We start from the raw sequence: 17,991 nt of genomic DNA on the forward strand, positions 1-17,991 counted from the left end.
TACTCTTTTTTGGGGGGAGAGAGGAGGGGTTGAGGGAGAGGGGAGAGAGAATCTTAAGCAGGCTCCGTACCCAGCATGGAGCCTGATGTGGGGCTCAATCTCATCACCCTGCGATCATGACCCGAGCAAAATCAAGTGTTGGACGCTTAACTGAGTGAGCCACCCAAGGTGCCCTTTGGGCTTTCTATTTATACTAGATTTTTAGAAAATGCATTCATCCATCCATCCATCCATCCATCTTCTAGCCATTCATTCAAAAATGTTAACTGCTGACCCCGGGGGAGTTACTTATTCAGGGGCCGAGTAGTGGTTCCTAACCTCGTCCAGCATCTGGTCCCCTTTTTCTGATCCTGGAAACCCAATTTCCTTCTGAGGATTTTCTCTCCTTTGCCAAGATGTGTCACCCTCTCCTGCCGTGTGACCCAGGGGTGATCATGTGACCCAAGTCAGTCCATCACACCCTCTCATGAGGCTTCTGACTCTTAAAAGGAATGTCAAGAGAAGGAAAAATCTGGGGTGCATTTGTCCCCATTGGAACCCCTCCTCCTGCAACTCTTGCTCTGGGGGCCCTAGGGCTTCCTAGGCTAAATCCTTAGAAGTCCTGGCGGCTGTCCTTTTTGTGTTCCTAGGAGTCGGGCTACTCCGAGACCACAATACTGTGAGGAAACGCTCCCAGCTGTGGGAAAAGGCCGTGGGGCAGAGCACGGAGGATTCAGCTGATGGTCCCAGTGAGCTGCAGGCCATTCGAGTGGAGGCATTTTGGATCTTCCAGCTGATATCACAGGAAGCAGGAAAAGCAGGAAACCACCCAGCAACCCACAGAATTTTTTACAAATTCACTGTTGCTTCAAGCTGGGGCTGATCTGTGGTTACAAAGCAGAAACACAACCAAACAGCCTTGAATGACCCTGATTCGAGCCCATTCCTCCGACTGAACTGTGACAAATGACCGACGATGAATCAAGATGTTTGGTCTCCAGCGGTCAATGGCTTGAATCGGGTGAAGGCGGGGAGGAGAACTCATTCATTCATTCATTCTCTCAAGTATTGTTTCAAACAGCCACCGAGCTGAGCACTGAGGGTACCAAGACGAGCAATGGTAAGGAGCCCGTTTCCAGTGGGGGCACCGCACGTGGTGCCTCAGTTCCCTCGATTACAAAATGGGAATGATAATAGGCCTTAATCGAAAGTGTTGTGATGTGTCAATGCTTGGCAACCCAGCACCCGACAGACATTAGACTTCTGTTGTTATAAACAAACTTGGGATGCGTGGTCTTCAGAAATAGCGGGGGTGGGGGGCAGGCGGATGAATCCAAGGACCACGGGGGGGGGGGGCAGACAGGTGACATGAATGAGTGAAGGGGGCCCAGGGTAAGAAAAGCCCACACGCTCCCTTCTCTCCAGCTCTCATTCTACACTTCCGGTGGAGGCTAAGTACAAAGAAATACTGCTCCACGATGAGGACAGCAGGGCAAGTGCAATGGCCAATGGCAAGTGAACCTGACTTCAGCCTCAGACAATAGGGAATGGGGGGGTACTGTGGCAGAGTGGAGATCGCTGGGGATGGGAATTCAGGCCCAGATATGGCCCGCGTCTCCCTTTTTTTCCCCACAACCTGGAAACTCTAAATTTCTAAAAGGTAAAATCTCACAATTTTTAAAGATCTGACGACTTTAAGAAAATGTTCAAAACAGTGTGCAGGTTAAACATTTCTGTGAGCTGAATACAGGCCCCGCTTTGCCAGCCTGTGACGTCCTACTCTAATAGGACAGAACAAGGAGAGACTTCTTTGTGCCCCACTTTCCTGGTCTGTAAAATGGGGATTAGGAGGTCTCTGGCTATAGATGGTATGTGTGTGTCTCCCCAAAATCGTATGTTGAAACCTAATCCCCAGTGGGACAGGATTAGGAGGTGGGGTCTTTGGGAGGGTAGAGTTCTCAAGAATGGGACTAGTGTCCTTCTAAAATAGACCCCATAGATCTCCCTTGCCCGTCTGCCATATGAGGACACCAGACAGTGTCCTCTGTGACTGAGGAGGTGGTCTCTCGCCAGACTCTGAATCTGCTGGCACCTTGACCTTGACGAGAAATTTCTGTTGCTTAACAGCCTTCTAGTGTCTGGTCTTCTGCTACAGCAGCCTGAGCAGACAAGCCAACCAGCATCACGGACTTGTCACGCGTTCACCTGAGTGGGCACTTAGAATGCTGCCTGGTGTGTAGAAATGTGAGCTTTCACGAGCGTGAGTTCAGGAGAGGAGGTGAGAGGCAGGTCTCCTGAGCTGTGATAGCTCTTTTCAGGAGGGGCCATTAAGGGGGAGAAGTGGGGAGAGGAGACTTTCTCAGGGCACCTGCAGAAATGTCACGCCACTGATCTCACGCATTAACACTCACATCCCAAGTGGAGCCTTCGGCAGGGCCTCATGTCCTTGCTGTGGCCTGGGGGCGATGGCCACCCCCCTGTGCGTGAGGACAGCATGAACCCCAGCTCTGGTTCAGGGACCTGTGAGTGCAAAAGCAACCCTTCCCACTCCCACCTTTGCTTTTTGCAAACGACAAACTGGTTTTGACACCTTTACCTTGAGCATTCGCCTTTGAGCAAGGATCCCCAAACCCTAGATTCAGACTCAGCCGTACATCGTTCTGGGGGTTGGGGATACAGAAGGGAATGAGACAGACCTGCTTCCTGTAGCCACAGGGGCTTATATTTTAGTGAGGAGAGAGGACAAAGGACAAATAAACAAATAAGCACCTTGAGAGAATTCCAGAGAGTAGGAGGTGTTATAAAACAGGTGTGTCATTCTAAGTATTATCTAAGGATGTGATGTTTGAGCTGAGACCTGACAGATCAGAAGGAGCCAGACTTGTGAGGTCTAGGCAGAGCGGAGAGCAAGTGCAAAGGCCCTGAGGCTGGAACAAGCTTTGATGTGGCCAGTGTGACAGTGTAATAAGCTTGGAGGAGTGGGGTGAGGTGGGGGCGGAGGCCAGGCAGTGCAGGGCAGGGTAGCCTCCAGCAGGGAGTCTGGACTTTACTGTAAGTACAATTGGCCACTGGAAGGAGGGTTTCATTACAGGAGCTGCCACAACCTATTTGCAGAACTGCCTAGCAGGAGACACCCACCCCATCCAGCACTTTCTCTTCCTGCGTTAGCAGCATTAAATTTCAGCTGTATACTGGAGCCCCCCCCCCCCCCCGAGCTCCCAAGTATCCTGATGCCCCAGCCCCAGCCCCACCTCCAGGGCACTGATTTAATTGGTCTGGGTGTAGCCTGGGTACTGGGATTTGTACAAGCTGCCCTGTTCTGCTTACGAGCACCTCCTGAGTCCGTGGTGAGAAGCCCACCTTGGGCTCCCAAGATAGGGCTCGGAGCCCTACAGGTTGGTCCCCAAGGTCTGCTCCCTTCCTGAGCTGGCCTGAGGTCTAAAAGTGGGCTGGGTGGGGTCAGGGTGGGGAGGGGGACATGGGGTGATGGGAGGGGGCGATCCACAGCCTTCCTTACAGGTAGGGCGGTTGAGAGGAGTGGTATAGAACCCCTTCGAGAAGCTAAAAAGAAAGCAGTGTGGAAAGCAGTGGGTGGTTTCCCCCCCAAATTAGCAGCAGAACTACCCTAGCATCTAGCAATTTCACTTCTGGTATTTGTAAGAAGGAAATGAACTCATTATCTGGAAAAGATACCTGCACCCCCATGTCCGCTGCAGACTTACTCACGACGGCCCAGACATGGAAGGAGCGTTGGTGTCCGCTGAGGGATGGATGAGTGCACAGAGACGAGGTGGTGCGTAGACACACACCACGGAATGTGGCTCAGCTGCGAGAAAGGAGACCCCGCCCTTTGGGACCACGTGGGTGGACCTGGAGGGCATTATGCTTCGTGAAATAAGTCGAACAGAAAAAGACAAAGACTGTAGGAGCTCAATTAGATGTGGCATCTTAAAACGAAACAAAACACGGAACTCCGACAGAGAAGACTGGTGGCTGCCAGAGGTGGGGGGCGAGGGGTGAGCAAAATGGGTCAAGGTGGCCCACAGGTGCAAACTGCCAGTTACGAGCAGGGACAATATATAGCGTGGTGACCACAGTTCATGATGCTATGTATTTGCAAGTGGTTAAGAGAACAGATCTTAAAAATTCTCAGCACAAGACACAGAAAAACATTTAACTGGGTGATGATGGCTATTAACTAAACTCCCTGTGATAACCATTTTACAAAATATCCGCGGATCAAATCTTTATGCTGCACACCTAAAACCAATATGTGCCTATGGGTCAATTATGTCTCAATGAATTAAAAGAAGCTAAAAAGGATCTACAAGCACAAGCAATGACTTTTAGAAGGAATTTCCATGTGTCCATTCGTGGTACTAATGTCTCACTGTGCGTGCCAGAGGTGCAAGAATGCTAAGTAGGATTATCCCCACTTTACAGAGGAGGGATCTGAGGCTCAGAGGGACACAGCCGGTGTGTGAATCAGGAGGTCTGGTTCTAGAATGCATCCTCTTAATCCTGGGACACACTGATCCTCAGAGATGTGTTTTATGACTAGTCTTCTATACCCTCTTCATCTCCTGCCCTAGTGGAAGCCACTGATACCCAGAGGCACCCAAGGACGGTGATGAACAGGAAAAGGAGCTTTGGGACAGCTCTGAGGCAGAAGCTGTGGGTGCCCCCCGCCCAGGTCCTTCCTCAGTTTACAGGACCCCAACTTTGTTAAGGAGGTAGATGCTGGTCTTGGCAATAAACCAGCATGGTCCTCAGAAGGGTGAAATCAGCCCTTAAGGGTGTCTGCAGGAACCTGTGAGGACTTTTTGGTTGTCACAGTGACTGGGAAATGTTTCTGGCACCTGGGTCGGGGCGGGAGGGGAGTGGGCAGAGATGCTGAATAAATTGCACATTCCACACAGTGAAGAACAGCCCCATTTCTAGCATGACTTTCCAGTGTCCCACACTGGAAACAGTGGGGGAAGCAGCTCTTACAGCTGGTTACCTGATCTCAGAAATGAACCCCATTTCACATACAAACACAAAAGATGTTTTGCCTGGTTCTCCTCTGCCCTGAATTTTCTGGAAATGTAACCACTAAGTAAACTGAGGGAAGACTGTAGTTTGTTTTGTTTAGAAATTTGGGGTAATTGTTCACTATCTGGGAAAATCACATTGTTTATGGCCATAGCACTTGCGGTATTTGAGCTGTCCAAACCACGTGTTCATACCCCACTGGGTCAGTAACAGATTTAGTGACCCCACACTAGTGCGGGCGTCTGACTGCTTCGTTATGTCTTCCAGTGTAGCCGTGTCTAAGATACTGCCATACCTATGTTTATCTATACCTCACTTTCCTCTTGGTTTTCCTTTACATTATAGTCAGGGTATTTGATCAATTAAGAAATGTACAGATGAGTTATTTTTATCTGTGAATTTATTTCAGGTAAAACTTGGCAAAAATATTTGCTCTAAGAAGAGGGTGTCTGATCTGCTAATCTTGGGACCCACTGAGCTAATTCAAATGAAAAGCCCATTTCCCTTTGCCAGTCATTGGCTTAGGCATGAGTACAAAAGCCAACCCTGGACCAATGAGACAGGACACAAAGTCTGCTGGGGTAAGGATTTTGCTCTCTGATTAAAAGAAAAACAGCATGGAGTCCTGCTCTTTATTTCCACTTTGTATGAAGATGTGATGTCTGGAGCTGCAGCAGCCATCTTGAGACAATGAAGCAGCAAGACCAAAGACATGAGGAGGACAGATGATCAGAGAACAGGAAGATCCTGAGTCTTTGAAGACATTATTTTACAAACAAACTGGCTCCAGGGCTCCTCTGCCTCAGACTCTTGTTAAGTGAGAACTAACCTTTCTACTGCATAAACCACTCCCAGACAGGAATTCCATTACCTGCAGTGAATACATCTTGATTCACATTCAAAGGATTAGGACACAAAGTCACTAGGAACTGAAGTAGGATTCCCTCTTCTCTGAGACATCCAGAAAAAGATGGAAAGTGTCTGTCTCTAGAACAGGCAAGAAATGCAGCTTTTGGATGATCTGATTGTCCACAGAGCATGAACATATCCTGAACTTGTTTTTCATTCTCCTTTCAAAAAGCTCCTCTCTTCTGGCCGCTGAGGTGGGTCAAGTCACCCACTGGGGCCTGCCTGGGAGCCAAGAAGAAAGTCTATTGGCAACATTCTTCACCTAACACATCTGGCTTCCACCTGGCCAAATACATCTTGCTCATGGTCCCAGGGAATGACCCTGTCCATCAACTCATACAAAACCTACTCACAACTCTGAGTTTGGTGTCGAATTTACCTACATTTCAAGTAGGGCCCAGGTGTGCAAAGCAGTGGGATGGGCCTTTATAAGACAAGGCTACATGTCAGAAGCCAGGACCACTGGACAATTAATGTTTTGGTATCCTATTAAGAGACTGTGTGGAATTCAAGATGGTGGTGGTCTCTGGTGAGAGAGAATTCTATTTAGTGTGGGTCTGGGCTGGAGGAGAAGCTCTGAAGACCACGTCCACAGGTGGTCTTCTACCAAGGAGGCATCACGCTACCTGATGTTAAATTCCCAAGGGCATCTGTTGTAGCGTGATGAATATTTAGTTCTGTTTGCTCATCACTGAGCAAGGAGGAGTTGGACAAGCAGAGGCTCAGCTTTTTGGGAATTTCTCAGAGGCTCAGAAATTTGGGAATTTCTCAGAAGCGTCATAAAGAGGGGAGCGTGTAGGGTGTGCTAAAAATATTCATCAAATAGATGCAGGACAGGCACGATGGGAGGAGGGGAACATATCAGAGAACAAAGTACATTTTCCCTAGACGATCGTGTCCAGTCCTATGGCCTCAAATAACATCGGTGCTCTGGTGACTCCCAGATTTAGGCAGCCAGCCCCAACCAGCTCCAGACTTGTGTATCCAGCAGCCCCTGAGCGCTCAGAACCCCAGGTCATCTCAAACCCAACACTGCCATGACTGATTCTGGATCGTCCCCTCTACCCCCACAGGCTGTCTAAGCACAGGGTTCTCTCTTGCTCATCCCAATGCGTAACCAGTGTCTGGCACACAGTAGCTGCTCAATAAACACGTGGGCCCTGACAAGCAGCCGGAATGCTCTCTTGCTCTGTATAGCAGTTTCCTAAAACCTTCATACTCTAATCTCACGTAGAGCATTTCCCCTACATCAGGCAGGAAGACAAAACAGGCATACTCCAAGGGCTCCCTCTGCCCAGCCTCCCTGCCGAGGTAGGACACACACGTGGTACTCTGGTTCACTCCCCAGCTCCCAGGGCCCTCCGTGGGAATTTGACTCAGCTGGGTCTGGACTTGGCATTTTTAAAACAAATATCTCCAGGTGATTCTCATGTAACTAGAACATGTGGCCCCGGCTGCCAGAAAACAGAAACAAGGCCGGGCTGTATCTTTCAGACATTAAGACAGAGAAACGGCCTCCGAGGCCTGCTGACCCCAGTGGAGAGGGAGAGGACGCTGCTCACCCAACAGCTGTTTTCATGGTGTCCACCTTGACTAAAAGGTCAGGCCCCTCGGACCATATTAGTGTCCCCCCCACCACATCACATGTGTTGGCTGTTTGCCTCCCCAGCAATGAGGCTTCTTTCACTGGGATCCTCTGAATTTATGTTCTCCAGGGCTTCGGGGGCTCAGTGGCTCTGTCCCCAGCTCCAGGGTGGGGCCTGAGGGCCTGGCCGATTCATTTCCTTGGCCAGCGTTGGTTTGAAGTGAGTGCATGACTTAGAGCAGTCCCATTAGAGGGATGCCTGGGGCGACGGTAGGCGTTTCCAGAAAAGAGCCATGTTCTTTCCTGTTGGGCTTGAACCAGAGATGGCAAGAGGACCACTCTTCAGCGGCCAACCCGGACACCTCAATTATGATAACAGCCAGTGTTCACTGAGGGCCTGCCGAGCTCAGGCGCCGTGCTAAGCACTTGACATTGACGAGCTCATTTCACCCTTTACCACAAACCAGGCGATAAGTGCTACGAATATCGTCATTTACTGGATGACAACACCGCGGCTCAGAGAGGTTAGCTAATGCTCCCCAGATCACACAGCTGCGCAGACAGCCAGGCAGTCTGGTTCCCCTAACCACGGAGCCAGAGCCTGCCCACCCCCTGGAGCTGGAGGGAAACCAATGGAAGGAAGAGCAGAGATGCAGGGGGACGGATCCTCCGGACAGCATCTGAGCCCTGAGCGTAGCCGGGCCTGAAGCTAGAGTTACCGGAGCGCTTTTGGTTATAAAAGCCAAACATGTCCCTTCTTTTCTCCTTCTGCTGCTTTGAGATTTTTCTCCCTCTCTTTCTGTTGCTTCCAAGAGAAACGATCCTGATTACTTTACAACCCTTTTATGAAAATACCCCCCATACTCCATTTGCGACTTGCACACAGCAGCTGCTCAGTAAACAGCACCAGATGCGAGCGGAGACTGCTCTTCTGCCCTCCCCACCCCCCTTCACTGCTGGGTGTGTAACCCTAACACCCACTGCGGCCAGTTGCCACTTCCCCTTTCAGCTCCAAGTGAGGCCTAGTTCCCTAGCAACCATCCCAATTAGGCAATCACACCATTTATCGGGATGCCAATTAATTATAATGATCCTAATGATCTTCCAACTAGGTAGCGCCTTGGATCCGATCAGGGGCATTGCAGACTCCCCAAACCCCGGTCATCACAAGGAAGCCTGAGGAGCCCTACCTTCCATGTCCCCCAGCCATGCAGGGCCCAAGCCTGATACAAAGCTGGGAACCTCAGGGCCACCAGGGAGAGGCCCATGTGACTCCATCACCAACCACAAGAGGGCCTCACCTGTAGGCGAATTTAAACCCTTCCACCGTTTGTGCTTTCCGTGGGCCTGGACCTTCACCTCCGATGTCATGCTTTTCTCTATCAGCCACATTTGGTCGGTGCCTTTGCATTCTGAGAAGGGAAAGTGTGTGCCTACTTGTGGAGGGTTGGGGGAGGGAGTCGGAAACGTGGCGAGGCAACTGCACATTCTCCTTAGGGCAACACCCCTTCTGCAAACCAAAAACAAATCTGAGACTCCCCCCAATCGTGGAGATTTGGGGGATTATTGATGGGCTTCTGTCTTTCTAACCTTTATTGTCTACTGTGTTTTCTTCCATTGAGCAAGTACTTCCTCTGTGCTTGGAAGAAAGACCAAAGTCATGGAGGGAGGAGAGTGCAGTGGGTCAGAGTGGACCCCGGACCCTCATGGCCTCTCGCATCCAGGCTCTACCACTGACCAATTTTCAGTAAGTTACGATCCCCTTTGCACCTCCACTTTCCTCATCTTTAACATGATGAAAATCACAAGATCTATCTCACAGGGTTTTGGGATGGATTAAACAAGTTAGTACGTACACAGGGTTAGATCAGTGTTTTGCTCATAAAACACCATCATCATAAGTCTAGATAAAGCTCTTTCCTCGAACGGCAAGCTGGTCAGGAATTCTGATATTCTTTTTTTTTTTTTCCCCTGGGGGACTCAATCAAAGAACAGACTTGGCTGCGCTGGGTGATATTCCAAGTCTGGCTAACTTTGGAGACCAGAAGCTGTCCCCTTGAGGCATGTCCAAACAGATTAATTAAACCTATCCAGGGAAAGGAAGAGGGAAATGTCATTCCTAAATCAACAGGCACACGTGTCAGAGTATGCAACTACACTACAACTAGGTCCTCCGGATGGCGACTGAACACAGCTGTCAGGCAGGGGATGTGTGTTCATGAACACACGTGAGCTCAGGCACACACGCGCGTGTACACACACACTCACTCTCCCACACAGCCACACAGTCCTCCTCCAAGCCCAGGCTTTTTACAATTAACTCGTTATTCAACCCTTAAGTTTGAAAACTTAACATGTTATTAGGGTTTTTAAAAAGCCATAAATTCAAATTAAAAAACCCCCCAAAACTGTACGCAAAGCCCAAACACCAAACCCACACTGACTCTCAGCCATGGCCGTTATGTCAACACTGGGCATTTATGTATATACACTTGGCCCGAGGGAAGCAGATCCTTCATGAGCAAAAGTCCAAGCAGCCACCAGCCAAGCCTGTCGCATCGCCCTTCAAGCTGCTTATTAGAGCGCTAAATCACACCCCAGACCAACTGTTTTGATGTGTGTTCTCCCCTCCATGATGTAGGACAAGGAAAGCTGGGAGACCCTCTCTTACAGGGTGAGTGGTCTCCAGTCGGTCCCATGTATGAATGGCTTTAATTTAATTAAAACCCTCCAGTGGCTCTGTATTGGGAAGCGCAGAGAAGAAATCCCCTTCACTATTAACTACGAGATGAGAACGGCTCTTACTGCTCTGGGGAGAGACACTGCTGTCCTCCAGGGAAAGCCCATCCTACCCTCTTCCCTGTCCCCAGAGAACGGGCTCTAGAGCAGCCTCCCCTTCTCTGCCCAGAAGGAAGGGAGGGTGTCGCTGTGGGACAGAGGCAGGGGCAGGTGGAGAGGCCGGGGTAAGCATCCTGGCAGGCACAGATGTGCAAATACCCAGATTCAAAGGTAAGCTGAATGTAATTACTTGGTTAATTAAATATTGACTTTTAACTCAAAAAGTGATTAAAATAAGCTGCCGGAAAGAGAGGAGAGGGGGCAGGGAAGGAAGCTGAACTTTCAGGAAGGAGGAAGATTGCTCTACTGCGTGCAAGGAACGTGGTCTTCAGTCTTAAGGCAGGTAGGAAACCGCGGACAGAGGTCACTGTGCAAAACTAGGATTTGCGGGCGTCTCTTTACACTCTCCGTATCAAAGACCGTATCTCTTCATGAGGCTGCTCTGAAAGCGAACCGAGTGAGCCTCTGGCTCAGGAAGATACTGATCGTCGCGGTTCCCTGGAACTAACGCGGTACCGGGTACGAGGACATGCTCCACAGATACTCGTAGAACGAATGAATGAACTACTAGAAAGAATTAAATTAAAACACACACACACACACACAAAAGAAAGAAAAGTGCACTCCTAGAAATCGCCTCACTGGCACACTTCTGAGCCCCTCGGGAGCCCGCGGAGGGGAGCATCTCTCCACAGGCGATGAGAACTGGTTCTGACCTGGCCTGGAGGAAGTTTGTCTTTTCAATCCTATTTGCCCTTTCGGTATCTGCGAGTTCCCAGTCACCCTGAAGATCCGGTCCACCGCTTTCCCGTGTCCTGCCTGGACAAGCCCCACGTGGCCTGGCTTCTAGCCGGTCCGCTGGGTCTAAACTCAAAGGGGTCAAGGAGGCCATCCCCCCGCGGCCGGCGGGCGCGGGCGCGCTTCCCCCGCGGTCCTCTAGGGCTCCGCGTGGCTTCCGCGGGTCAGGGGCGCGATGGGAAGTCTTCCCCGGCTCGCCCGGCCCGCCGGCGGGGTCAAACGGGTCATCCCCCCGCCGCCCGCCGGCGCCGGAGCCTCCCGCCCGCCCGCCGGGTCCCACCTCCGCGCGCCGCGCTGGGGCCGGAGCGGGGCGGTCGGGACCGGCCCCCGCTCACCTGGGCGGCGCTGCGGCCGCTGGGCGCCCCCGCCCCGCCCACCTGGGCCCCGCGCGCCCCACTCACCCGCGCGCACGGCCCCGGCGGCCTCACCCCGCGCGGGGCGCCGCCGCCTTTGCCGCAGCCCGGCCGGGCCGCGGGGCGCAGGGGACTCCGCGCCGCTGCTACCGCCGCCGCCGCCGCCGCTGCTACCGCCGCCGCCGCCGCCGCATCCCCGGCGAGTGCCGCCGCCGCTCCGCCTCCCCTCCCTCCCCCCCCCCCCCCCCCCCCGCCCCCGCCGCCGCCGCCGCCGCTGCCGCCGCCCCCCCTCCGCCCCCGCCCCGCCGCACCGCCGCACCGCCCTCGCCAAAGTCCGGCTCCGCGCCCCGCCCGGGCGGTTCTTACATCGCCCCAGCCCGGCCGGCCGCGCTGCCCGAGCCAGCCCCTTGGCACGGCGCGGCCCGGCTCTCCGCCCGCCAGCCCGCCCGCCGGCCGGCCTCCGTGCGCGGGGAAGGCGAGCGTGCGCCGGGGCGGGGGCGCCGGACCGGGAGACGCGGGCGGCCGGGGGCCCGGGGCCGGGGGACCCCACGCGGCGCCCTCCCCGCGCCCCCCGCGCGCCAGCGCTTTACCTCTGGCTCGATGGACGCGTGGCCCGGCCGGCCCGGTCCTGCTGACCCCCCGCGCACGGCCTTGGCTCCGAAGTGCGGCCCCGGACGGGGCAGCAGCGGAGAGCGGGGGTCCGGGCAGCTCTCGGCCTCCCGATGCCTCGGGACCCGGCTGGCCGCGCTCCCGGCGCCGAGCGCGCACCCTCGCCGGGACACAGACGCACACTCACCCGACACACACTCGCTCCCGCTCGCCCTCGGCGGAGAGTTGAAACAGCTGTGGGATTCGCCCAGGAGCTGGAAATGAGGGAGGGACGCGAGCCAGAGCTGTGAGTGTGTGTGTGTGTGTGTGTGTGTGTGTGTGTGTAACACACAAACGGGGGGGGGCATCGCTAATAAATCAAATACTGCAATAAAGTGAGGAGGACCATTGATCAGGTCCACTTGGCTGGAAACGAAGAGAATCCTTGCCTCTTTTCCGCTTTCTCTCCTTCCTCGGAGCTGGAAGGAGCCAGTGTTCCGCGGGGCGTGTGACAGCCGCGGCCGGGCGCTCCCCTCGTAATGACACGTTAATAAATGTTTTCTTTTATCTGCTTTCACAAGAGCTCGCCCCGGTCTGCAAACACCCGACCGCCTTTGCTGAAAGCCCGGCGCTCGCCTCTAACCACGCACATCTGCCTTTGGGGCGGCCGGCTGGAGCCGGAGCCCCCAGCTAGATCGTGGGGTGGACTGCCCACGCGCCCGGGGAACCTTCCCGAGATACTAACTTGAGCTCAAGTGAAAAGAGCTGCCGTTTCTTAGAAATGGTCCGGGAATAGGAAAGAAAGAAGCCGGCTTCCTCCTCCGAAACGGGAGGAATTCGACTCAAGGTGGTGCTGTCCACCGCGGTTTCCACTGTCCCCAGTGCCACAGCGGAGGCCGGAGGGGGACGAGGCTGACAGGGTGAGCGGGCAGACAACCAACCAGCAGCAGGAGAAACGGCGCTGGGTTGCTAAGGGCGGACAGACCGTGCTGTAGAGAAGTGCTCTTGTAGGCGACAGTGACTTAGTGTCGCACAAGGAAAGTATTATTATGCCCGTAATACAGATAGGGACACCAAGTCACAGAGAGGTTAAGAAACTGCCCCGTACGTAGGTCAGACACTTGTTCAATGATGGACCCAGGATTTGAACCTGAGGAGTTTGGGTCCAGAGTTCTGCTAAGTCCCAGGCCATTTACTTTTTAGTCCATCATCTCCTTTCTCTCCTTCATGCCAGCTAGGGGTGTCGTATTTAGCAACTAAAAATACAGGGGGTCTGCGAGGTGTACTAAAACATTCTTTGTTTATTTGAAATTCAAATGGGATGTCCTAACCCAGTTGGAGGCGCTCGAGTCCCCCACTTTGTTCTCTCCTCTTAGCCGGGCCAGATCAATCTGTAGTCTAAATGAATCAGGAAAACCTGGAACTTCTTTTCCTAAATCAGATTCTGGCCTCGCTTTTGGCACCACCGAGGTTGCTGATCTTCTGCCCTTCTTTTGCCTTAGAACAAAACGTCAGGCTTGCTTCTTTACCACCACGGACCAAAAAATAATGGAGACTCCCTTCCTTTCTGCTTCATCTCTGTGGGAGGCTGCAAAGCTTCTAGGCCAACGCTGTCCCTGTAGATTATCAAGCACGCCCTGGTTGTAATTTAAAATTTTTTAGTAGCTGCATGAAAAAGTCAAAACAAAATAAAACAAACCCCCACAAAAAAACACACAGGGGAAATTAAATTTAATAATATATTTAACCTAGTCTATTCAAAATATCACTCCAACACGCAATCAATGTAAACATTATTAATGAGATATTTTACATTCTTTTTTTCTTAGGGAGTCTTTGGAATCCGATGTGTATTTTACACTTACAATGTCTAACCATTCGAACTGGCCGTGTGGGGCTGAGATTACCATAGAAGACAGAAAGTACATTTCTAGTAGGTTCTGTGGTCCAGGTTATCTTGTGTAATCTTTGTGACCATTTTTCAAGAAAACTTATGCTTACAAAGGGGTTGGCAATTGGGATTTTAACCTATTTGAGACTGTACCTGGCTTTGGGACATCTATCTCCTGGGACAGTGTTTTTCTTCCTGGGTCCTCAGAGCCCCACAGGGTGACTCCTGGGCTTGGGGTGGAGAGGAAGGTGAGATCTGTCTTTTGCCTGTTTTTGTTGTTGTTGTTGTTTTTTGTTTTGTTTTTATGTTGGAGAATATTTCAGAGGTGGGGAGAGGTCTACCACAGAAAAATTAAAAAAATACACTGCCTTCCTTTAGGCCACAAGTTCATGAACATAGCTCTCCTTTTAAATGGGCTGTGCCCACAAATTTCTCCATCCTGCCCTCCTCATAAGGGACCCCCAGTAGTGGAAGTTCCCTACGTGGGGCTGTAGGCAGGGCTGAGGTGATGTCATCCGATTATCATTTTTAGATATTTATTTTTTCCATGGCTGTGGTTAGAAGACTGAACATCTGTGTTTTTCTTTTTATCCTTCCTGAGGAAGGAGGCAGAGCTTGTGTGTAAGTGCCTCTTTGTGTCTGTGCACCTGTGTGTATGCATGCACGCCTCTGTGTGTACATGTGTGTATTTGCATTGTGTGCACATGCGTGTGCAGGCACACGTGTGTGTGCTCACTGTGAGCAGGCACTGTGGATCTGGTTTCAGGCGAGGACTTCACTCACCAGCTCAGAGGCTCAGGGAGTCAAAGGGGCTGCAAAGCGCCCTCTGGCCCCGTCTCCGTCCCATAGTTCACAGCAGACTCCCTGGTCCTCTGGGTCTGAGGCCTCAGCCTGACTTTTCCAGCTTCCCTCCTGGTGGGAGGGGCTCCTGGCCCCATCCGGGAGCTCAGGGTCTGCCTGGGAGACTTGAAGGGACTCAGGGGCTCCGATGTCCCCTCAGTCTGGGGAGTCGCTCAGCCATGGAGCCAGGGGCCTGGGTGGGACCCCAGTGTGATTCCTGGTGTCCCCTGGCCTCAACACTCCAGCTCCTGCCCGTCTCCAACCGCCCCCACCTGGGATAGCCTTTCTCCCCTCCTGTCCCTCGTCACCCTGATGGCACCTCTGTCCCTGAGCGTCCTGGCTGGATGATCGGGCTTTTCAGGTTCCTCATGCCGGTCCTGACTCCCCACCCCCTTGCTGGTTTAACCTCGAAGGGACCTTTCTGTGGACACCCCCACGCCTCATTTCATCCTTCTGTGAGTTCCTTGGCGGCCCTCTGTGCGAAGCGCCTGGCTCCTTCTATCCCCCTTGCAAAGCCAGAATGCTGTTTTATTTCCAGAACTCCTATACAATAATTAAAAAAAGAGAGCGAGCGAGCGAGAATCACTCCTGCTGTGTGTTTTCACAGTCAAGAGGCTGAAACTCAACCTGATTGTCCGAGCACTTCTGACTGTATTTGGGTTGGAGTAGATGGGATTTTATGAGGTTGTAAAAGTCAAGCTTTTAACATGTCTCAAACAAATTGGCGTGTGAAGGAGAAACGTTAAAAGTAGAAGCGTGGCCGCAGACGGGAGGCCTGGGAATGCGAGCACCTCACCGCACTGGGGCACAGGTGGCTTTAATAAGCCGCACCGGCTTGGCACAAAGCAGGAGAGGTCGCTGGGTCACCCCTAGGGGTTTGGGATCCAACTTCTCTGATCCAGAGTGGGGACAGTTTTGCACAGGTTTTAAAATACAAACCCTAGTATCCATCCATAATGTTACACATTTGTGGCTAATTCTGCTGAGTTTGCGCTTAAGACCCAAGCTGTCCCGTCAGTAGAAATGCAGTTGCATTAGAGAGAAACTGTTTACATTTCTTGCGATATTGTGATAATGAAAAACAGCATCATAAACCCGCATTAAATCAGAAGAACATTAATTGTATTTCATGCTGCCTCCCTGGCTGGCTCGCTGACACAGACGTACTTTACTTCAGCAAAACACGGCTAATCTTTTGCAGCATGGTACCCACGTCCCCCCCTTAATTACACGTAATTGTATAGTCTAATTTATTCCAACGCCCGACGCCTAAAAGTGCACATTCATGAATCAAGGGTTAGATTGGGAGGTAGGAGAATTATAAATGGGCGTAATTGCAGTCTCCTGGGGGCTGCTTACGAGTGATCTCAAAGAGCCATGATGTTTATTCTGAATTCTTACCCATGAAAGACAGTTGCGCTGCCTCCAGTAAAGAGATAACAGTGACAATTTGTCTAGTCGCTTAACAATACACCACTCGTTCCTGTTGGGATAAGTAGGCAAAAAAGGATTGAATACGTGAATTTTGTGTAATTTGTGGTGTGCTGAAACGGGGCACACAAGCATTAGTGCACAGGTAATTGAGTATTAAAATGAGTAACGTGGCCCCGGGCAGCACAGCTGCAAATCTGTGGACAAGGTAGAGCTCTGTCTTCTGTTTTTACTCTAAAAATCTCAAACCAAGGAGTGGAAGGAATAGTACAGTGGGTAGGCTGTTCCTTCCACCTGGAATCAACAGTTGTTAATATCTTGCCATGTGTGCCTTAGACGTGGCTGCGCTGTTTGAAAAAAAAAGTCGTGGCCCTAACAGCCCATCAGCCTTGCGACCTCAGTGTGCATCTCTTGAGGATAAGCTGGCCTCCCAGGTGACTGCCCCTTTATCATCACCCCTAAGGAAATGACCAGTGATTCCATAATCATTCCCCAGCTTGCTTTCATTAACAGAACCACAAAGAAGTCTTTCTCTTTATTCCTCAAGCTTTTTCCTGCCTCAGGGCCTTTGCTCTTGCAGTGCCCTCTCTCTGCGTTTGCTCCTTGTCGTCATTCAGATCTCAGTTCAGATGTCACGTCCCTGAGAGTCCTCTGCTGTCTGTTTTACCTAAAGACGTTTCCTGGTCTCCTTCACGCTCTATCCCCCCTCTTTGTTTTATTGCCTTCCTGGAGTCTGCCACGGTAGAGACAATTCTGTTTTTATTCTGGGTCTGTGACCACAGTCCATTTAACAGCTCACCGCGCCGTCCCCCACCGCTGCCGCCCCACCTGCGCCCCACACCAGCTGCAGGAGACTGGGGCTACGTCTGGTTTGCTTGTTGTTGTAGGCTCTGTGCCCATCGCAGTGTTCAGCACACAGTCGGGACTCCATAGGTATTTAGAGATGGAGAAGAATGAATGAACATACTTATGTGTGATGTTTTCAAACCGAAGTGGTGAGATGGAGAGATCGGGACTCCAGCACCCAGCGGCAAAGCCATGGAGGCTCCATCCCAGAGCTACTGCTCACCTGTTGTGGGTCACCATGGGCCTCCGTCCCTTCAGGGACTCTGCCAAATGGGAAGAATGACCATCGTCTCTACTTCCTGGGGTGGTTGTGAGTTTGTGATGGATTATATACGAAGTGCTTAGAATAGGGCCTGGCATACGGCAACCCGCCTTCCTTGCGCACTTATGATTACTGTTGAGTCCGCTAGCCAGAGCCCTGTGATTTTAAGCACCGTTGGCCACTCACAGGTTCCCACAGAAATGGTCTCCAAGCATAATGCCCTGGGGAAAACTTCTTGGAAGTGCTGATGTGGCCACACTGTTGGCCCCACGCTGCCCTGTGAGAGGCCAGTCAGGCCGGGAGAAGGCTCTGTTTGTTTACAGCAGACAGGTGAGCTGATAGGTCAGGGCCCTTTGCTGAATGTTTTGACTCACATGCCTGAGACCAGCCCTTGGAGGCTCACCTAGGAGCCAAGGCCTGGGAACCTGGGAAGATGGAGACAAAGGAGCCTCCTGTCCCCGGTAGAGGAGAGTGAACCCAGTGCCATGGGCTTTGACTCAGCAGGCCCCCTCCCCCTGCCCTCGGTAGGTAGACTGTTAGGAATTTTACCTTGTTACTGGCCTGTGAATTTTTTTAAAAGGACATTCAGGGACGCCTGGGTGGCTTAGTTGGTTAGGCCAATGCCTTCGGCTCAGGT

General features: G+C 52.1%; 1 protein-coding gene across 5 annotated transcripts in view; it reads right to left on the minus strand.

Annotated features, from left to right (window-relative positions):
* SULF2 (sulfatase 2) overlaps positions 1 to 12,383 on the minus strand; it is a 113,520-nt gene extending 101,137 nt beyond the window's left edge. For 2 of the 5 annotated variants that reach the window (XM_059407184.1, XM_059407183.1), the window contains exon 1: positions 11,062 to 11,082. The gene's annotated coding sequence lies outside the window, so the exon portion shown is untranslated. Of the gene's footprint in view, positions 1 to 11,061; positions 11,083 to 11,544; positions 11,614 to 12,086; positions 12,272 to 12,292 lie in introns of those variants that run through there. The other 3 variants (XM_059407187.1, XM_059407186.1, XM_059407185.1) reach the window with 3 other exon arrangements.
* Between the last annotated feature and the right edge of the window lie 5,608 nt (positions 12,384 to 17,991).

The sequence above is a fragment of the Mustela nigripes genome, chromosome 7, assembly GCF_022355385.1.
Source record: "Mustela nigripes isolate SB6536 chromosome 7, MUSNIG.SB6536, whole genome shotgun sequence".
Classification (NCBI taxonomy): Eukaryota; Metazoa; Chordata; class Mammalia; order Carnivora; family Mustelidae; genus Mustela; species Mustela nigripes.